Source organism: Ranitomeya imitator, chromosome 6 (assembly GCF_032444005.1).
Source record: "Ranitomeya imitator isolate aRanImi1 chromosome 6, aRanImi1.pri, whole genome shotgun sequence".
Taxonomy (NCBI): Eukaryota; Metazoa; Chordata; class Amphibia; order Anura; family Dendrobatidae; genus Ranitomeya; species Ranitomeya imitator.
This window is the reverse complement of record NC_091287.1, coordinates 539182543-539205746: the sequence shown is the minus strand read 5'-3', so window position 1 is coordinate 539205746 and position 23204 is coordinate 539182543. Positions and strand designations below refer to the sequence as shown.

General features: G+C 45.5%; 1 protein-coding gene across 2 annotated transcripts in view; it reads left to right on the top strand.

The window, feature by feature from the left end:
* The first annotated feature begins 22689 nt into the window (after positions 1-22689).
* NDRG1 (N-myc downstream regulated 1) overlaps positions 22690-23204 on the top strand; it is a 71443-nt gene continuing 70928 nt past the window's right edge. For both annotated transcript variants that reach the window (XM_069731942.1, XM_069731941.1), the window contains exon 1: positions 22690-22814. The gene's annotated coding sequence lies outside the window, so the exon portion shown is untranslated. The remainder of the gene's footprint in view (positions 22815-23204) is intronic.

Here is a 23204-nt window from a genome sequence, read left to right as displayed (position 1 = left end):
ATATACGAAAAAGTTGTTTTTTTTGTGTCACCATATTCTGAGGACCAAGACTTTCATTTTTTTCACTTTTCTGTTAACGGGGCTTTTTGAAGATTTGTTTTATTTCTTTTGGTTGGATGACCTGTTATTTTCGTTGCTACCATTTTGGGATGCATGTGACGCTTAAATCACTTTTTATTCCTTGTTTTTGAGAAGCAAATTGAACCAAAAAACAGCAATTCTGATATTGTTTGTTTGCACCTCTTGCAGGTAAATAATAGTATAGTTTATAAGCAGCGATACCATTTTTTAATGCAGTTTTTTATTGTTTATATTTTTTAAAAGACAAAGCAATGACGTGATAGATATTTATTTTTTTTTGCTTTGATTTTTTTTTTTACGTTTTCTGAAACCTTCCATGACTTTTTATTTTAGTCCATAAACTCAGGGCTTAATAACTTTACTAAGATGGCCATTAGTAGACCCCCTGAATGCAAGAACAACCTATCAGAACCACTCGATCGCTTAGCATCAAGAGAGAATATTGAGTCCTAAGGTTAATATCGACTGCGGCAACTAAGCTGTCGAATGGCCAGGATCAGAGTTATTTCAGACAAGGCAGTTGTAGCCTTGCTGTTTTTTGGAGCCAGATCCTGCAATGGTTGGCCGGGTTCAGTACTTGAGCCTGCTACTTTCCATACATTTTGCTTTGTGGTATGACTTTTCTCTTCCATGTGAAACTATTGCTATTCAATAATAAATTTATCAGAGGGTATCCTACTACTGTGACCTTTAGCGATCAGCTGTTATCGGTGTAGGAACCCAATGTGGAGCACGGGGTCAGTGTATTATGCCCAAGGGGAAGGAGTGCGGGGGATCGGTGGGATGAACCCTAGTCCATGCGGTCTTTCTAGGCAGAGAGCACTTACTGTCTCCACACCCAACAACAATGGTTCTACCTATCTGCAGTGACATAACAGGAGAAATTAAGTATTACAAAATTTCCAATTGAATCAATATTATGTCCCTGAAAAGGATTAATATACCGGGTCCTCCCGAGCGAGAGACACTCGTTTTAGCCAATTTACGCTTTGGGTCATAAATTAGGAGGTGTCACGGGGTCCTTCTCTGGTCCCACACAATCAACAGAGCCATCGAAGAGTGAACAATCCCTAGACCTTTATTTAGGCAAAAATACGAAAGGTCCATATACGATCCACCACACAAAGGATAAAATAGTCCAGAACACGAATGCAGTTCCATAACAGGATAAAAGTCCAACAATCCAGCAGAGGATAGCATAGTCAATATACTCTTCTTTCTCTCTGAGATGCTGTGAACACATCATCATTCCACACAGGACTGATCTGTGTCTCACCTCCCTGATATTTTAAAAGTCTCCCTCCTCATTCACAGGTTAGTAGGGGGAAGGTCTCAGGGGCTCATTGTTTCAACAAGCTAGGTCAACAGGTCATTAGCATATTAGCAAACAATACAGTACTGTGGGGGCTGATATCAGATGGCAGGAACAGCCTTTCATCAATTAGCAAATAACTCCTTCTACAAGAGAACACCATGAAAATAAGTAAAATAGAAATATACACAAAAATGATACCAACATAGCATATTATTATTATTATTTATTGTTATAGCGCCATTTATTCCATGGTGCTTTCCATGTAAGGAGGGGTATACATATAAAAAACAAGTACAATAATCTTAAACAATACAAGTCATAACTGGTACAGGAGGAGAGAGGACCCTGCCCGCGAAGTCTCACAATCTAGAAGGCATATCAAACCATCACAACCTCTCCCCCTCATAATAAGTGAGCACGCTATGAGGTCTACACAGACCTCTGGCCTGCTCACTTTAGTCCACATTGTTCAATAGTTTATAGTTCCTTGTACAGTGACAGGGGTTGCAATAATCATGAGCACTTGTCCATAAATTCCCGGGTCCTGGCTTTATGGTCATATCAGGCTTTTTGACTGGACTGTGCCATTCGCTGATGTTCATTAGCCAAGGTAGATAGCTGGGCGGGACAGTCTCTGAACTGTAGAACGTAGGGAATGATGGGTGTTCCGATGTCTGCGATATCTCCCTCCAATTGTTCTTTCAGAAGAGTGAGAGGTCCATGGACCTTCTGCTCCCACAAAATGACTTTGTAACTCCCCAATGTCATTTCCAAGGAGGATATCTGAAGGAAGTCCTCCCATAACGCCAATCCAACACAGTTTTTCTCCAAAACCATAATCCAAATGTACCAAAGCTCGCTGTATATATTTGCGGACACCCCCCGCCAGGACAATGGGAATTCCCGGGCGCTGATGAATTGCCTCGGGTCGAACCACACGGGGGTCAGCGATAGTCAGGAATGCTCCTGTGTCTCTAAATCCCGACACTTTGTATCCATCAATTAAGATATCCTGCAGGTGGCAATTGCTCTGTATTTCTGATAGACAAAGGCCGGAGCCCGTACACTGCAGGAGATGTATCTATGGTGCCATGGTCGGTGGTCCACTCTGGTGGGGGTAGTGGTAGCTCTTCCTCAGGCGGGATGGAGTGCCCAAGATATACTGGACGAGGTGGGGCTGCAAGGGCCTCCCTCTGAATCCTTGAAGGACAGCTTGACTGCAAATGTCCAGGTTGCCCACACCCATAACATCTCTACTATGTGATGCCCCCAGGTCGTGGTCGTAACTGTTGGGGCCCATGATTGTGAGGCATTATTGTCATCGACTTGCGACTAGGTGGAAAGGCAGGTATAATCGGAGAGGGACGGGGTGCGGGAGAAGGCTGTGGTCCATTGTCCAGAACCCTCCTCCATTGTGGTCGGATAGTAAGGGCTTCATCGGCCAGGGCTGCAGCTCTATCCACGGTACACAGTGTGCGCTCCCAGACCCATTCCCGTACCTCTGTGGGGCACTTGGCAAGAAATTGTTCTATAAGGAACGCCTGTGTAACATTTTCCACAGTATAAAGGCGTTTTCTGCTTCCAGCCATCTCCGACATGCCTGGGACATCTTATGTGCATACATCCTAAACGATCCCACCATAGTGCATGGGAGTAGGGTTGAGCAAAACGGATCAGACAAACTCAAAAATCGCAGACTTTCGGCAAAGTCGAGTTTCATGAAACACGACCCGATCCTAGTGTGGGATCGGCCATGAGGCCGACGATCTTCGCGCCAAAGTCACGTTTCGTATGACGCGTTCAGCGCCATTTTTCAGCCGAAGAAGGAGCACGCAGAGTGTGGGCAGCGTGATGACATAGGTCTCGGTCCCCACTATCTTAGAGAAGGGCATTACAGTGATTGGCTTGCTTTCTGCGGCGTCACAGGGGCTATAAAGGGGTGTGCACGCCGACCGCCATCTTACTTATGCCGATGTTAGCATAGGTAGAGGTTGCTGCAGCTTCATCAGAAGCAGGGATAGCGTTAGGGAGGGAAGATTAACCCGAAACTGCTTCTGCTGTAGCGATTTCCACTGTCCAACACCACCTTTTCTTTGCAGGGACAGTGGAGTTTATATTTTTGTGCATCAGCTCTGTAGCTTATAAGGCTGTTTTATATGGGTATGTTTCCACGTTCAGGAAACGCTGCGTGTTTAACGCTGCAGAGAGACGCAGCGTCAAACACGCAGCATCCAGATGTTACAGCATAGTGGAGGAGATTTAATGAAATCCCGTCTCCACTATGCATGGTAACACGCACCCGGCGGCCCTGCGATTCCGGACATGCGGCGCGTCTTTTTTGATCGCAGCATGTCCGCTTACCTTGTGGTGACGCTGCGCCGCCGCAAGGTATAACACAGGGCCCTCTGTGTGGGGTGCGATGATACCGGATGTGTGCAATGAACACATCCGGCATCATTGCGTCCCCAGAAGGGGCGGAGCTTTGGGCGGAGCGAGTTTGCCGCTCCGTCCAAACCGCCGGCCATCCTGAATGTGGACACGTACCCTAAGGCTCCCTGATAGCTGCATTGCTGTTTGCATGCTGCTGTGCAAACCAACTGCTTTTTTAAAAGCAAAAATCCTGTTGCTCCTTTCTGCACAGTTATCCTGTTTATTTGTCCACACTTTTGTGTGCAGAAGTCCTTTTTATTGCTGCCATACTTGTCCAGAGATCATTGTAGGGAGACTGAAATTGTACTACAGTTCTTGTATTTTTTCATATATCTTCCAAGTGTTTTATACACTGGGCCTGAGTTTTGTTTCAGTCTCCCCCAGAAAAAGGGAGATTCAAATTCTCACAAAGTGGATATACTTCAGTCCTGTTAGTTTGTCGTATATCAGCCAGCCACTTTCTGCCACTTACATTGCGTTTTTTTGGTACACTGGGCCTGAGTTTTGGTTCAGTCTCCCCCCCCCCCAAAAAAGGGAGATTTAAATTCTCACAAAGTGGATATACTCTCAGTCCTGTTAGTTTTTCGTATATCAGCCAGCCACTTTCTGCCACTTACATTGTGTTGTTTTATACACAGGGCCTGAGTTTTGGTTAAGTCTCCCAAAAAGAAAGGAGATTTAAATTTTCAAAAAGTGGATAAAGTTTATATACACCTTCTACCTTGTTTTACAGTACCATATAACGGTTGTTATTTTGGTTAGATTTTCCAAAAAATGAGGAAGTCTGGTGGAAGAGCCCGTGGGCGGAGGTTGCCAGCTGGTCCTGATTGTGGTGGTGGTGGTGCATCTGGTGGTAGTGCCAAAAGCACAATAGCACCAAAGGCTGGAGGTGTTGAGCCAGCGTCATCGTCTGGCTACACAAGGCCTCGAAGGCTCCCTTATCTGGGAGTAGGAAAACAGCTTTTAAAGCCGGAGCAGCAGGAAAAAGTTTTGGCTTTCCTTGCTGACTCAGCCTCTAGCTCTTTCATCTCCTCTTTAGAAAGTTCCAAATATAAAAGCAGTGAGTCGTCAGTGGATGCTCCCGGTCAGGAACAAGACATTTCCTCGTGTCATTCACACAAACCAAAAGTGAAGGATGCGTCAGGCGACACTACAGGTTATTCCATGGAGCTCTTTACACATACCGTGCCTGGTTTAGAAAGGGAAATTGTTAACTGCCCATTACAAGATGAATCGGACATGGAGTGCACAGATGCACAGCCACAGCTAGATTATTATGCTGTTCCATTGACTCAGATCACTACATTGCCCTCTCAGTGTACTGAGCCAGAATCTGACCCTGATGAGACTATGGTGCCCCGTCCCGAACACTATAACACCTTACACGGTGACACAGAGGAAGGTGCGCATGACATTGAAGAGGAGGTGATAGATGACCCAGTTGTTGACCCAGATTGACAGCCATTGGGGGAAGAGGGTGCCGCTGCCACTGCAGCGCCCCAGAGTCCTGGTCGTTGCAGTAATGTCGCTCTGCCGCTAAGGGGAGTGATGTTATGTCTGATTGCACTAAAGGAGTTCACCTGACCAGGTATCACAGTCACACATTACACTTCACACTCCGGCCACCAGGGGGAGCAAAAGCCTCTATGTACTAGGCCACTCCTCACACTCTGGTAAAACTGGGGGTTGGACAGGAAGTTAGACAGAAAGCAGGCCGGGAGAGTTCGGGAGAGGACCTGTCAGAAGTGGGAACCTGGCAGGTACCTAGCAGAAAGGACAGATTGTTACGGAGCCGCGCCTGCACTACCTTGCGGCGGCATCTCAAGGAAGGACACAAAGTGAAGTATATTGTGGAGAAGTGAGAAGCGGAATCATAGTATGAAGGAGATAGAACCAGAAGGAGTCGTGTCCCTAAGACTGTGGCAACATCCTTCTGAGGCGCGTAGCCAGTGGCCGGAGCACCGAGGAAGTAACAGACTCCATGCATTACTTCAAACAGCGGCAGGACAGTTAATTACAGGTTGGCTGTCTGATTTAAATCACCTAAACGGACATAGGAGGCAATCGTGGGAGAGGGGCGTCTCTAGGGTCCCAGAATAACTCCAGGCCTACCTGTCATACGGGTGCGTCCTAGCCATATTATCTGGGGGACAGAGAGAGAAAGAACAGATACGACCGTTGTGAGGACTATCCCGTGGTGCTCAGCAGGGAAGGACTAAAACACACAGGCGCTAGAAGGTAGACACTGATTCCCACCTGCAAAGGGAACTCTGGATGTGCCTTCGGACCGGCCGGTCTCAGACAGCCCTGTTAGCAGTGCTCTGGATTGCGGACCCCGAAGCCTTCAGTAAAAAGGAAAAGAGACTGCAACCCTGCGTCCTCGTTATTCCTCGCACTTTGCACCACGCACCATCACCTTTCATTGGACACCACTTAGCAGGGTCACGAACCGGGTCTAGCCACAATGACAACCCCGGACCGAGTACCCCGTGGCCCTGCGTCTGGGGGCGCTCCACCAGTAGCTCAGAAGCGGAGGAGGATGATCCGCAACAGCCATCTACATTGCAACAGCTGTCATCTGGCAGGCCTGTATCAGGCCAAAAATGTTTGTCAAAAACAAAAACAGTTTTAGGACAGCATGGCCATCCAGTGAAAGTAGCACAGCGTGCAATGCCTGAAAAGGTATTCCATAGTACGAAGAGTGCAGTGTGTCAATTTTTTAACCAAGGTCCGAATGATCAGTCAAAAGTTATCTGTAAGAAATGGTCAAAGACCTTTAGCAGAGGGAAGAATCTTCAAAATGTAAATACAACGTGCATGCTTAGACATCTAACTAGCATGCACTTGCAAGCCTGGACTAACTACCAAACGTCCCGTACCATAGTGACCCATGTTACAGCCAGGGCGCACTTTATATGCTCCTCGGGATAGGAGGCGTATCTGTAGTAGTGATAATGAAACAGTGTACAGCATGATTGTAAATGGCCGGTATGTGTCGCAGAGGGAGTCTGCGCTGTAAGCCTGTAGTATTATTGTTCTGGGACCTGTAGTCCCACAAGTATTTGTATAGTTTATAGAGTGAGGCTTGCAGGGCTAGTTTGAGAGCTGGGCGGGTTGAACTAGCCACACACACACCTCCCACCTATGGGAGTGGTTACAACTATGTAATGTGACCATGGTGTGGGTCACATGGTTCAGAGTGTGAGTTCCTGTATAGCCTGTATGTGGGAATGTCCTGGAGTGGACTGGATTCCTGGAAGCACCTGCAGAGGCTATGGACCTGGATGGTGGGTGTTGGAAGCTCCTGCGACTGGAGACTTCCTGGAAGAACCTGGTGAGACCATGGACTGAGGGCCTGTGTGTTGGAAGTGCCTGGGACTGAACTTCCTGAATAACGCACGGAGAGGCCGTATCTGCAGAGTCTGTGATGGCTACTGTGTTGGGGAAGCTACAGTTCCTACTGCAGGTCTGGACTATCTGAGGTACCCTGGTCACAAGGACGGTGACCCCAGTGAGGCTGCTTTCCCCTGAGAACCAGGACTGACAGGAGTCAGTGTGTGGAGCCGGAGCTCCTGTAAGGTAACTCCAGATAAAGGGGGTTATGGGCAGAGACGTATCTGCCATTGGAACAGACTGTTGGTAGTTCGTGTGTTCCGTTGATGTAAATAATGAACTCAAAATTCTGTGGGAGCTGTCACATACCGACTAGACTTGTGCAACCTCGCTCAATGCAAGTGAATTGAGTGAGGCTCGACACGTCTAGTCAGAATGTGACTGGAGGTTTGGAAATTTAAAACTTGTGGTCACATTACTGCCCGCTCACAGAACCGTCATCAGAGAATGCTCACAGTGCGCATTGAGTGCTCTGTGAGTTCTCAGAAGTCTGCAGTCACATAGTTACTACATCACAAACAGTAACTACAGACTTGCGCTCTAAGCTTGAAAGCCCCTTTAAAGAGACCAACTAAAAATGGAGTAATGGGAAAAAAGAGCATGGAAATGAGCTCTTTTCAGAGGATAGAAACTATCTTGCAATTGCCAACTATTGGAGGCAGCTCCCTATAAGTCAACGTCCGATCCTTCAAGCATGACTACCCTTAAGAAGACTGTCTTAAGGGAAAAAAATAATGTGGCCAATTTGGAAATCATCCCTCTCCATCATATGATGGTGATACTGGTCCTTTAGGCAACAATATCACAATGAGCTTCCTGTCTCTTCCATCCTTGACTAAACAAGCTTAGTACATACTGTATTTACCCAGATCATCTGGGACCAATGCCTTATCAGCGCCTAAATCTCAGATGACCCCATCAGTTCCTTAAATGCTTTCCACAAATGCCCCCAAACAATGCTTCAGCCCATAGAAACTGCTGAAGAATTGAAAAAAAGAGATATACGAAAAAGTTGTTTTTTTTGTGTCACCATATTCTGAGGACAAGAACTTTCATTTTTTTCACTTTTCTGTTAACGGGGCTTTTTGAGGATTTGTTTTATTTTTGCAGGATGACCTGTTATTTTCGTTGCTACCATTTTGGGATGCATGTGATGCTTATATCAATTTTTATTCCTTGTTTTTGAAAAGCAAAATGAACAAAAAACAGCAATTCTTGCCTTGTTTTTCCTTACTGTATAAATGAAATGTTACCTTTATCTTGCACTTCACTACAATGCCAAATTTATGTAGTATCACATTCAACTAAAAACCACTTAAAAAATAATTTTTTTGTGCAATTGGGTCCAAAAAGTTATATTATTTTTATTTTTGATTACTTTTTATGTCATTTGAAATTGAAAACAGCAATTCTGATATTGTTTGTTTGCTCCTCTTGCAGGTAAATAACACTATAGTTTATAAGCAGCGATACCATTTTTTTTATGCAGTTTTTTTTATTGTTTATATTTTTTACAAGACAAAGCAATGACGTGAAACCTTCAATGACTTTTTATTTTAGTCCATAAACTCAGGGCTTAATAACTTTACTAAGATGGCCATTAGTAGACCCCCTGAATGCAAGAACAACCTATCAGAACCACGCGATCGCTTAGCATCATGAGAGGATATTGAGTGCTAAGGTTAATATCAACTGTGGCAACTAAGCTGTCGAATGGCCCGGATCAGAGTTATTTCAGACAAGGCAGTTGTAGCCTTGCTGTTTTTTGGAGCCAGATCCTGCAATGGTTGGCCGGGTTCAGGACCTGAGCCTGCTACTTTCCATACATTTTGCTTTGCGGTATGACTTTTCTCTTCCATTTGAAACTATTGCTATTCAATAATAAATTTATCAGAGGGTATCCTACTACTGTGACCTTTAGCGATCAGCTGTCATCAGTGTAAGAACCCAATGTGGAGCATGGGGTCAGTGTATTATGCCCAAGGGGAAGGAGTGCGGGGGATCGGTGGGATGAACCCTAGTCCATGCGGTCTTTCTAGGCAGAGAGCATTGACTGTCTCCACACCCAACAACAATGGTTCAACCTATCTGCAGCGCCATCACAGGAGAAATGAAGTACTACACAATTTCCAATTAAATCAATGTTCTGTCCCTGAAAAGGATTAATATACCGGGTCTTCCCGAGCGAGAGACACTTGTTTTAGCCAATTTACGCTTTGGGTCATAAATTAGGAGGTGTCACAGTGTCCTTCTCTGGTACCACACAATCAACAGAGCCAGCGAAGAGTAAACAATCCCTAGACCTTTATTTAGGCAAAAATACGAAAGGTCCATATACGATCCACCACACAAAGAATAAAATATTCCAGAACACGAATGCAGTTCAGTAACAGGATAAAAGTCCAACAATCCAGCAGACAGAGGATAGCATAGTGCATATACTCTTCTTTCTCTCTGAGGTGCTGTGAACACATTATGATTCCACACAGGACTGATCTGTGTCTCACCTCCCTGATATTTTTAAATTCTCCCTCCTCATTAACAGGTTAGTAGGGGGAAGGTCTCAGGGGCTCATTGTTTCAACAAGCTAGGTCAACAGGTCATTAGCATATTAGCAAACAATACAGTACTGTGGGGGCTGATATCAGATGGCAGGAACAGCCTTTCATCAATTAGCAAAAACTCCTCCTACAAAAGAACACCATGAAAATAAGTAAAATAGAAATATACACAAAATTTATACCAACATAGCATATCACACCACCACAACCTCTCCCCCCTCATAATAAGTGAGCACGCTATGAGGTCTACACAGACCTCTGGCCTGCTCACTTTAGTCCACATTGCTCAATAGTTTATAGTTCCTTGTACAGTGGCAGGGGTTGTAATAATCATGAGCCCTTGTTATCCATAAATTCCCGGGTCCTGGCTTTATGGTCATACCAGGCTTTTTGACTGGACTGGGCCATTCGCTGATGTTCATTAGCGAAGGTAGCTAGCTGGGTGAGACAGTCTCTGAACTCTAGAATGTAGGGAATGATGAGAGTTCCGGTATCTGTGATATCTCCCTCCAATTGTTCTTTCAGAAGAGTGAGAGGTCCACGGACCTTCTGCTCCCACAAAATGACTTTGTAACTCCCCAATGTCATTTCCAATGAGGATATCTGCAGGAAGTCCTTCCATAACTCCAATCCAACACAGTTTTTCTCCAAAACCATAATCCAAACGTACCAAAGCTCGCTGTATATATTTGCGGATACCACCCGCCAGGACAATGGGAATTCCCGGGCCCTGGTGAATTGCCTCGGGTCGAACCACACGGGGGTCAGCGATAGTCAGGAATTCCCCCGTTTCTCTAAATCCCGACACTTTGTATCCATCAATTAAGACATCCTGCAGGTGGTGATGCTGTTGCTCTGCATTTCTGATGGACAAAGGCCGGAGTCCGTACACTGCAGGAGGGGTATCTATGGTGCCGTGGTTGGTGGTCCACTCTGGTGGGGGTGGTGGTATCTCTTCCTCAGGTGGAATGAAGTGCACAAGATGTACTGGACGAGGTGGGGCTGCATGGGACTCACTCCAAATCCTTGAGGGCAGCCAGACTGCAAATGTCCAGGTTGCCCACACCCATAACGTCTCCTCTCTGTGATGTCCCCAGGTCGTGGTCGTAACTGTTGGGGCCCAGAATTGTGAGGCGTGATTGTCATTGGCTTGCGACTATGTGGAAGGGCAGATATAATCGGAGTGGAACGGGGTGCGGGAGAAAGCCGTGGTTCATTGTCCAGAGGCCTCCTCCATTGCGGTCGGATAGTAAGGGCTTCATCGGCCAGGGCTGCAGCTCTATCCACGGTACACAGCGTGCGCTCCCAGACCCATTCCCGTACCTCTGTGGGGCACTTGGCAAGAAATTGTTCTATAAGGAACGCCTGTGTAACATTTTCCACAGTATAAAGGCGTTTTCTGCTTCCAGCCATCTCCGACATGCCTGGGACATCTTATGTGCATACATCCTAAACGATCCCCCCGTAGTGCATGGGAGGTCTCGGAACTTAGCCCTATATGGGTCTGGGGTGATAGCATGGTAATCCAGGATAGTCTGCTTTACAATGTTATAATCCCGATTCCGCTGTGAGTCAATGGTTCAGTAAGCGTCCACCAAGCTACCGTTCAGGAGTCCCACTAACAAATGCATCCAGCCAGAGTGGGGCACCTCCATCACAGTGCACTGCTGCTCAAAGTCCTTGAAGAACCCCTCCACATCTCCGGAAGCCTCATCAAATGTCTTTAACTCTGTCCGGGTGATCCGTACAGGCTCCCGGATCGTTGGGTTTACATTCCATATTGCGTTACTCCCTCTTTCAAGCTCCATTGCTTCTTCTCTCTGCTGTGCCCGGCGGGCAGCCTCCTCCTTGTACTCCTGAGAGACGCCTTGGCCCAGAACCACCATCTCTTCTTCGTACCACACTACCCACTGGCTTTTTGGGGTGGGGGTCCTCATCTATGGTGCTTGTCCTTCAGACATATGGGAGGAGGTGGTCGGGCTGGCACCCATCAGTAGGTCAATTAAGGCCTCTTTAGTCAGTCCCTGGTAGTTTAGGCCCAGGTCTCTGGCTCGCTCCTGTAAACTGGATACAGTCCAATTTCTGTACTCACTCTGGTGGTGGTTCTCCATTACGTTACGCTCTGTTGATCCCACTGCTTGCCACCAGTTGTCACTGGGTCCTTCTCCAGTATCACACAATCAACAGAGCTAGATTATCGTAAACAATCCCAAGACCTTATTTAGGCAAAAATAGGAAAGGTCCATATACGATCCACCACACAAAGGATAAAATAGTCCAGAACACGAATGCAGTTCAGTAACAGGATAAAAGTCGAACAATCCAGCAGACAGATGATAGCCTAGTCCATATATTCTTCTTTCTCTCTGAGATGCTGTGAACACATCATTATTCCACACAGGACGGAAATGTCTTGGTCCCAATATATCAATATAATGTCCCTGTAATATTATAAATAGCAATGTTGAGGATCAGGACTCATTCTTTTACATAATGCAGGTCATTATTCCTCCGTTTTACTGTATTCCCCTCTTCCAATTACCATTAATGACCCTGATTTCAGTAACCGTGATAAATCCCCCTTGATGGCTGAGCTGTGCTAGGTTCCTGCAGTCCAGAAGATGCCCTACTGCTCGGGAATGTTCGGGACCGGCGCCAGGCCGGCAGCAGCTCATCGGCTTGTAAACTTCATCAGATGCTGCCAAATCTGAACAGGACATAAAGGGTTGTGGGAGTGTCCCGCAGAGGCGACCTGTGACCCCCGTCAATTAAAGTTCATAAACTCCTTCATAAAACTTCAGGACCATTCACCTACGGTCACGTCTGCTTCTTCTTACATTCATTAATATGGTGAACTCAAAGCTTCCCTGAGGATGAGAATTTATTCTAATATCTACATGATGAATCTGGCAGCCATTGCTTTATCAATGAGTTAAGGGCAGGACTTAAAGGGGAAGTCCAAGACAATATTTTGTTATGTTTTTTTTTAGCTTTTATGATGTGTTAAATTCCCAAGTTTATTGACACCAGGACTTGTATCTTAGTTGGAGAGTTGGACAACGAAGGAGTTGGGGTCATGACAATTCCTATTTCTGTGGAGCTTTTGTGCAGGACTTGTTGAGTATAGAGACTTATAGGCAATGCTCCATTGGAAAAAAAAAACATGCAGATTAGTTCTCTCATGGAAGGAAAGAAAATTATCTCGCTAGTGCCACCTAGTAGAGGCAGCTACATCGGCTTATAGGCTGGTTACTTTCTCTCCTTCCAGAAGACATCTAAAGCTATGGTTGCTCGATGAGTCTGGAAGTTCTGAGACAAGCTTGGATTTATCGCAAAAGTAGCAGCTGCGGTTGAAGTAGGTCACAAGTTGTGCAATATTGCAGTGCATGATCACCATCTTCATATTTCGTGAGACGTGTGGGTCACAGATGTTGACATCCCAGAGACCGGTCATTTTGTGTTCAACCCTTTTAAAGCAACACTCCTCTTCCTCACTCTTCCTCAATTTCCTCTTCCTCCTCCTCTTCCTCCTCCTCCCATCAACATTTTTATCCTCTTAACCCCTTTACCCCCAAGGGTGGTTTGCACGTTAATGACCGGGCCAATTTTTACAATTCTGACCACTGTCCCTTTATGAGGTTATAACTCTGGAACGCTTCAATGGATCCTGGTGATTCTGACATTGTTTTCTCGTGACATATTGTACTTCATGACAATGGTAAAAATTCTTTGATAGTACCTGCGTTTATTTGTGAAAAAAATGGAAATTTGGCAAAAATTATGAAAATTTCGCAATTTTCCAACTTTGAATTTTTATGCAATTAAATCACAGAGATATGTCACACAAACTACTTAATAAGTAACATATCCCACATGTCTACTTTACATCAGCACAATTTTGGAACCAAAATTTTTTTTGTTAGGGAGTTATAAGGGTTAAAAGTTGACCAGCAATTTCTCATTTCTACAACACCATTTTATTTTAGGGACCACATCTCATTTGAAGTCATTTTGAGGGGTCTATATGATAGAAAATACCCAAGTGTGACACCATTCTAAAAACTACACCCCTCAAGGTGCTCAAAACCATATTCAAGAAGTTTATTAACCCTTCTGGTGCTTCACAGGAATTTTTTGAATGTTTAAATAAAAATGAACATTTAACTTTTTTTCACAAAAAATTTAATTCAGCTCCAATTTGTTTTATTTTACCAAGGGTAACAGGAGAAAATGGACCCCAAACATTGTTGTACAATTTGTCCTGAGTATGCCAATACCCCACATGTGGGGGTAAACCACTGTTTGGGCGCATGGCAGAGCTCGGAAGCGAAGGAGTGCCATTTGACTTTTCAATGCAAAATTGACTGGAATTGAGATGGGACGCCATGTTTCGTTTGGAGAGCCCCTGATGTGGCTAAACATTGAAACCCCCCACAAGTGACACCATTTTGGAAAGTAGACCCCCTAAGGAACTTATCTAGAGGTGTGGTGAGCACTTTGACCCACCAAGTGCTTCACAGAAGTTTATAATGTAGAACCGTAAAAATAAAAAATCATATTTTTTCACAAAAATTATCTTTTCGCCCCCAATTTTTTATTTTCCCAAGGGTAAGAGAAGAAATTGGACCCCAAAAGTTGTTGTACAATTTGTCCTGAGTACGCTGATAGCCCATATGTGGGGGTAAACCACTGTTTTGGCGGATGGGAGAGCTCGGAAGGGAAGGAGCGCCGTTTGACTTTTCAATGCAAAATTGACAGGAATTGAGATGGGACGTCATGTTGCGTTTGAAGAGCCACTGATGTGCCTAAACATTGAAACCCCCCACAAGTGACACCATTTTGGAAAGTAGACCCCCTAAGGAACTTATCTAGAGGTGTGGTGAGCACTTTGACCCACCAAGTGCTTCACAGAAGTTTATAATGCAGAGCCGTAAAAATAAAACAAAATTTTTTTCCCACAAAAATTATTTTTTTAGCCCCCAGTTTTGTATTTTCCTGAGGGTAACAGGAGAAATTGGACCCCAAAATTTGTTGCCCAATTTGTCCTGAGTGCGATGATACACCATATGTGGGGGGAACCACTGTTTGGGCGCATGGGAGGGCTCGGAAGGGAAGGAGCTCCATTTGGAATGAGGACTTAGATGGAATGGTCTGCAGGTGTCACATTGCGTTTGCAGAGCCCCTAATGTACCTAAACAGTAGAAACCCCCCACAAGTGACACCATTTTGGAAAGTAGACCCCCTTAGGAACTTATCTAGATGTGTGCTGAGCGCTTTGACCCACCAAGGGCTTCACAGAAGTTTATAATGGAGAGCCGTAAAAATAAAACATAAATTTTTTCCCACAAAAATTATTTTTTAGCCCCCAGTTTTGTATTTTCCCGAGGGTAACAGGAGAAATTCGACCCCACAATTTGTTGTCCAATTTGTCCTGAGTGCGCTGATACCCCATATGTGGGGGGGAACCACTGTTTGGGCGCATGGGAGGGCTCGGAAGGGAAGGAGCTCCATTTGGAATGAGGACTTAGATGGAATGGTCTGCAGGTGTCACATTGCATTTGCAGAGCCCCTAATGTACCTAAACAGTAGAAACCTCCCACAAGTGACACCATTTTGGAAACTAGACCCCCTAAGGAACTCATCTAGATGTGTTGTGATAGCTTTGAACCCCCAAGTGTTTCACTACAGTTTGTAACGCAGAGCCGTGAAAATTAAAAAAAAAAATCTTTCCCCCCAAAATTATTTTTTAGCCCCCAGTTTTGTATTTTCCCGAGGGTAAGAGGAGAAATTCGACCCCAAAAGTTGTTGTCCAATTTGTCCTGAGTACGCTGATACCCCGTATGTTGGGGGAAACCACCGTTTGAGCGCATGGCAGAGCTCGGAAGGGAAGGAGCGCCATTTGGAATGCAGACTTAGATGGAATGGTCTGCAGACGTCACATTGCGTTTGCAGAACCCCTAATGTACCTAAACAGTAGAAACCCCCCACAAGTGACCCCATATTGGAAACTAGACCCCCCAGGGAACTAATCTAGATGTGTTGTGAGAACTTTAAACCCCCAAGTGTTTCACTACAGTTTATAACGCAGAGCCGTGAAAATAAAAAATCTCTTTTTTTCCCACAAAAAATATGTTTTAGCCCCGAGTTTTGTATTTTCCCAAGGGTAACAGGAGAAATTGGACACCAAAAATTGTTGTCCTATTTGTCCTGAGTACGCTGATACCCCATATGTTGGGGTAAACCCCTGTTTGGGCACACGGGAGAGCTCGGAAGGGAAGAAGCACTGTTTTAGTTTTTCAACGCAGAATTGGCTGGAATTGAGATCGGACGCCATGTCGCGTTTGGAGAGCCCCTGATGTGCCTAAACAGTGGAAACCCCCCAATTATAACTGAAACCCTAATCCAAACACACCCCTAACCCTAATCCCAACAGTAACCCTAACCATACCTCTAACCCTGACACACCTCTAACCCTAATCCCAACCCTATTCCCAACCGTAAATGTAATCTAAACCCTAACCGTAACTTTAGCCCCAACCCAAACTGTAGCCCTAGCCCTAACCCTAACCCTAATCCTAACCCTAACCCTAACCCTAACCCTAGCCCTAACCCTAGCCCTAACCCTAACCCTAACCCTAGCCCTAGCCCTAACCCTAGCCCTAGCCCTAACCCTAGCCCTAACCCTAGCCCTAACCCTAGCCCTAACCCTAACCCTAGCCCTAACCCTAGCCCTAACCCTAGCCCTAACCCTAGCCCTATCCCTAACCCTAGCCCTAACCCTAGCCCTAACTCTAACCCTAGCCCTAATGGGAAAATGGAAATAAATACATTTTTTAAATTTTTCCCTAACTAAGGGGGTGATGAAGGGGGGTTTGATTTACTTTTATAGCGAGTTTTTTAGCGGATTTTTATGATTGGCAGCCGTCACACACTGAAAGACGCTTTTTATTTCAAAAAATATTTTTTGCGTTACCACATTTTGAGAGCTATAATTTTTCTATATTTTGGTCCACCGAGTCATGTGAGGGCTTGTTTTTTTGCGGGACGAGTTGACGTTTTTATTGGTAACATTTTCGGGCACGTGACATTTTTTGATCGCTTTTTATTCCGATTTTTGTGAGGCAGAATGACCAAAAACCAGCTATTCATGAATTTCTTTTGGGGGAGGCGTTTATACCGTTCCGCGTTTGGTAAAATTGATAAAGCAGTTTTATTCTTCGGGTCAGTACGATTACAGCGACACCTCATTTATATCATTTTTTTATGTTTTGGCGCTTTTATACGATAAAAACTATTTTATAGAAAAAATAATTATTTTGGCATCGCTTTATTCTCAGGACTATAACTTTTTTATTTTTTTGCTGATGATGCTGTATGGCGGCTCTTTTTTTGCGGGACAATATGACGCTTTCAGCGGTACCATGGTTATTTATATCTGTCTTTTTGATCGCGTGTTATTCCACTTTTTGTTCGGTGGTATGATAATAAAGCGTTGTTTTTTGCCTCGTTTTTTTTTTTTTTTTCTTACGGTGTTTACTGAAGGGGTTAACTAGTGGGCCAGTTTTATAGGTCGGGCCGTTACGGACGCGGCGATACTAAATATGTGTACTTTTATTGTTTTTTTTTTTTATTTAGATAAAGAAATGTATTTATGGGAATAATATATTTTTTTTTTTCATTATTTAGGAATATTTTTTTTAATTTTTTTTTACACATTTTGAAAATTTTTTTTTAACTTTTTTACATTGTCCCAGGGGGGGACATCACAGATCAGTGATCTGACAGTGTGCATAGCACTCTGTCAGATCACTGATCTGACATGCAGCGCTGCAGCCTTCACAGTGCCTGCTCTGAGCAGGCTCTGTGAAGCCACCTCCCTCCCTGCAGGACCCGGATCCGTGGCCATTTTGGATCCGGGGCTGGAGGGAGCAGGGAGGGAGGTGAGACCCTCGCAGCAACGCGATCACATCGCGTTGCTGCGGGGGGCTCAGGGAAGCCCGCAGGGAGCCCCCTCCCTGCGGGAAGCTTCCCTGTACCGCCGGCACATCGCGATCATCTTTGATCGCGGTGTGCCGGGGGTTAATGTGCCAGGGGCGGTCCGTGACTGCTCCTGGCACATAGTGCCGGATGTCAGCTGCGATAAACAGCTGACACCCGGCCGCGATCGGCGGCGCTCCCCCCGTGAGCGCCGCCGATCGCGCTGGACGTACTATCCCGTCCATGGTCATAGGGGCCCACCCCACATGGACGGGATAGTACGTCCGATGTCAGAAAGGGGTTAATATATTGCAGTCATCATATTATATAGCAATGTGTACTTACAATTGCTCATTTTGCCTTTCTACCCAGCTAATTCTTCTCTTTTCCGTTAGATCTATGACATCATGTGATTAATAACTGACTAGCTGAATCCTTCTAAGCTCTATGTAGAAACAAGAAGTCTCTTTTCCCTGTATTAGTCATGAGTCACTGCAAAAGTCCCTGTCAAGGGGAGGAGGGAGCGTCTGGGTCAGGAGTTGAAGAGGGGAATGATAAATGCAGGGACAAAAGACTTCCTGTTTCTACATAGGGCAAAGAAAAGAGAATAATTAGCTGGGTAGAAAGGCAAAAGGAGCAATTGTAAGTACACAGTGCAATATAATATGATGACTGCAATGTATTAAGAGGGTAAAAACATTGATGGGAGGAGGGGGATTGCTTTAACTTTGATGACATCGGGATTGTACCACAAATGCAACATCTTCTTGGATCACCACCGATCCTAAGAAGTAGAGCGACCTGGTCTGACACGCGCCACTACTCCAGTCATGGTCAATGGGACTGATGGCGATAACCAAGTGCAGTGCCAGTCCCATACATATGGACAAAGACGCGCATACGAGACCGTGGCCCTATTCCAATGGGGCAATTCAGACCCATTCTTGAAATCGATTTGATCTGATGCTTGATCCTTTTTTGGGGATTGATTACCAGAAGTTATCTCCTATCCTGTGGATGAGAAATGACTTAGGTCATTTCTAAACTCCTGTCTTCTGCAATGTTTGGGTCGGTTGCGTTTTTGTGTTATAGTCGTATTTCTTACATTTATTACTATGTGGTCGGTAACCTTTGTGGATAAGGACATGTAATGTTCGGATATGGGTCATAGCGATCTAAAACAGCCACAAAAAAATAAAAATAAGAAATCTACGGAAAGTAAGATAGAGATGATGGTTGCAACCCTGTAGGATATAATGGTTTTGTGAGTGATGTACGTGTACGGAGCAGGTCATGGAAGCATGGACACAACGTCTTAAAACTGTTTTTCTTATATACGGAAAAGTTCCGTGTTTTTGTAATACACTTTATATTTGAATTCCTTTTTGATTGTGAAGATCTCTGCTTGCTGTCTGTGAATGGAGGCATTCTTGTTTCCATCCGGAAGCTAAGGACGCACCCTGCCCTGATCCTCACTGCTGGGATTTTGCTACAATTTACACTTTCCTTTTATTTACATTCTTCCTGCACTGATACATTGTAACATTCTATCGCTATGGTGACGTCATGACGCTTCCTGTTCCGGGGCCACTGAGCACAAAATGAGCTGCTCTGCTCCACGTGAGCTTTTTATAGTTTTCGTAAGGTGGGCGATATTATTGTATTCAGGGCTACGCCGTAAAAATGGATAGCGAGAGAGGGCACCATGGGGCACAAAGGGATTTGGGTATTTGGGGGCAATCGTTACTTTTCATGATCACAGAGAGACACTATTACTCTATGGTCAGCTCATGTACCTATGGGACTAAGGAGGGCATTACTTTTGGGGTAGACGTCCTTCCTGTCTTTCCACTTCACTGCAAGAAGTTGGTCGCTTGCAAGTGAAAATGACGCCCCCCTCTCCAAACGCCTGGACACCAACGGTGATGGAAACCCCACTCTGTTTTTCCTCACTGTCCCACAGGCCCCTGTATTTGCAGCATGGAGGGATTTGTATAGGGGGATACTCGTGTAATAGTTGTCGGTATACACGTGGTACCCTTGATGGAGAAAGGGCGTCATTAGCTCCCAGACAATTTTGCCTGGGATACCAATTGTCTGGGGGTAGTTTGGGGGGTTTATTTGGCGGTCCCTACCTTCATAAATTAAAAAGGTTGATGTGTACCCTGATGAGCTCTCGCAAGCTTTATATAATTTTACACCGTATTTGGCTATCTTGGAGGGAATAAATTGGCGGAATGACAGACGGCCCTTGTAGCTCATCAAGGACTCGTCGACTGCCACATTTTTCTCTGGGGTATAGGAAGTTAGAAAGGAAGTTTTTAGGAGGGAAATTAGGGGTCTCAATTTATTTAGCCGATCGTAGTTGGGGTCAGTTCTTGGGAATTGTCACTGAAGTGGAGGAATCTCATCAGGGCTTCGTAACGGACTCGGGACATGACGGCTGCAAATACAGGGGTGCAGTGGACAGCTTTTGTTGCCCAGTAAGAGCGGAGAGTGTTTTTTTTTTACTAAACCCATATTCAGGGTAAGGCCTAAGAATTTTTTTTATTTCAAGGACACTTGTGGGGATCCAGGAACGGGAATGAAAGGCAGTGGGTATTTGGGAAATATATTGCCGGGCATATAGGTTTGTTTGGTGGACGATTTATTGCAGGACTTCGGGGCTAATGAAAATTTCGAAAAAAATCAATGGGGGTAAAATTGGCGACATCTACTCTTATTCCAGGGACTGCAGAAAAAGGGGGAATTTGAGGGGAAAATGAGGTGTCATTATACCACAGCGGTGGGGGGACCGCGGTACTTGGTCCTGCCTCTGATGCTTCAGCAGTGACGACCGACTCCGCTACCACCGGGCTGGGGGATCCCGTGGAGGAAGAGTCGTCATCACTGTCTGAAAACTGCTCAACTTCAGGGGCAGAATCTGTTTCGCTGCCGGAGCTGCCGGAGCAAAGCAGGCTGTAAGCTTGCTCCGCGCTGAAAGTTCTGCGGGCCATTTTATTTATTTCCCTAACCCTAATATGCGTAACCCTAACCGTAATATGCGTAACCCTAGCCATAAAAAATAATTTTAAAAAAATTATTAGAAAAAAAATTATATAAAAAAAAAGTGTTTTTTGTCACTGACAGGGCAGCACTTGAACTGTAGTCTCTCTCTCTTCTTTCCCAGGACAACTACAAGGAGAGAAGAGAGAGGTACAGCCCAAGTGCTGCCATATTTATCAAACATTAGGGGTTTTGATCACTGTGATAGGACATATTACAGTCATCAAAACCCAGCAGCCAATGAGAAAATTCTCACTTTTTGTCGGGTGTCCGCTGGCAGATCTTGGAAGGGGGGAATCTGCGCATGCGCACGCCATTTTCTTCCAGCCGAGAAGAAGGGGGGCCGGGGGCTGTGGGCTGGGGGACAGCGTCTGCGGGGACATAGGTACCGTGGGGGGCTCAGGGGTTCCTATTTCTCTCCCCTCTGATGTGCGATCACATCAGAGGGGAGAGAAAATAAATGCAAAAACTGATTTATTTTTTTTTGCGACCGCCGGTAAACGGCTAATTACCGGCGATCGCAAAAGCATGGTCGGTAAAAACCGACCCGAGTCATGTTCTCTGGGGTCTCGGCTACCCTCGGCAGCCGAGACCCCGGAGAAAATCGGACTCTGGGGGTCGCTATTCACTTTTGCCACAGTGCTGTTAATTAACGGCGCTGTGATTTAAGTACCCTTAATGACCGCCGTTAAAAGGCGTATCGGCGGTTGTTAAGGGGTTAAGCAGCGTCGGTCCCCACTGACAGAATACAACAGGTGGCGTCACGAACAAACTTTATTCTTAAACTCCCTTTAAAGACCTTTCCCTTTACTTGGGCACCCAGGGCCACGGACCGGGTCACAGCCATCGTGACGTCCCCTTCAAGTACCTGACCCGGTACAGAGTACCCCACTGCCCTGGCAGGCGACTCAACTTGGCGTCACAAACAGGATGTACCCGGGGGCGAACTGCCGGGGGCGAAACATCCTACAACCCTTTTATTGTGGGGCAGAAAGAAGACTTTTTAGTGTTGGTATAGAGGGGACATTATTATTACGTTATAGTGGGCACAAAATAATTACTGCGTCAGGGCACTGTAGCTTTGTGTGGCACAAAGGCGGCACTTTTATTGGGAGGCACAAATGGATGCACTAAATATTCACTGGGCACAATTGGGGAATTATCACAGAAGGGGCCACTTTTATTGTGGGGCAGAAAGTAGACATTAAGTTTTGCTTATTGGTGGGCACAAGTGGGGAATTATCAGAACTTTTTACTTTGAGGGGCACAAAGGAGAACACTATTGCTGGGGAGGAGTACGATGAGGAGTTTATGTCTTGACCCCCGTGTAGTACCACCTATGAACAAAAACAGTAAGGGTGTAGAAGTGGGGGTACCACTGGGGCGTTTGTGCTGTCAGAGGGGCGCCAATAAGCCACATTGCCCAGACCATGGTATTTAGATACAGCACATTGAAACTTTTGCCCCAGGTGGCTCAGTGGTTAGTACTGCAGCTTTGCAGCACTGGAGTCCTGGGTTCTAATCCCACCTTGGACAACATCTGCAAGGAGTTTGTATGTTCTCCCCGTGTTTGCGTGGGTTTCCTCCGGGTTCTCCGGTTTCCTCCCACATTCCACAGACATACTGATAGGGAATTTATACTGTGAGCCCCATCGGGGACAGCGATGATAATGTGTGTAAAGCGCTGTGGAATTAATGGTGCAATGTAAGAGCGTATAATAATAAATAGCTGCAGCTCGGCAATAAGTGAGCGAGCAGCTCAGCTCTGCTACATCTGCACACAGCACAGCACATAGTGACGTGTGAGGCGTCACAGCAGCACTGTGGGTGTACCCTCGTGGCTGACCCACTCCAGACCCGGCCCTGGGGTGGGGGGAGCGCTGGGTGGAGCAGCTCCATCCCCATATAACCCCCCACCCTGAGCTGGACGGATTAGTGAAAAAAAAAAAAATAAAACATTGTAAGGAGAGAAAGCAGCAGCTGGGGACACAGACACATCTCACTTGTGAAAGGTAAGCCCTCCAGCTCAGGCTTCTCAAACCCAGGGGAACTACAAGTCCCAGCAACTACAGGTAGACTGAGGACTTACATACTTGCACCTCGGAGCAGAAAATCTTACAAAGAGTTGTAATCTTTTTTTTTTTGTAACTGATGGGATTTGTGGTTCCCAGGAACTGATCCTGGGAATTTAGACTGTTCATACTGGGACTTGTAGTTCCCTAGCAGCTGGGTGAAGGTATTGGTAAATTAAAAAGGATTTTGACTATGGGGACGTTATGTGGATTTCACTTTTTTGAGGCTGTGGAACTACAACATCCAGCAGACGCGTCGTTAATGATTGGCATTGCTTAGTTGATGTAGCAGAGTTGGCGCATCATGCAGCGTCAGTCCTATGTAAATCC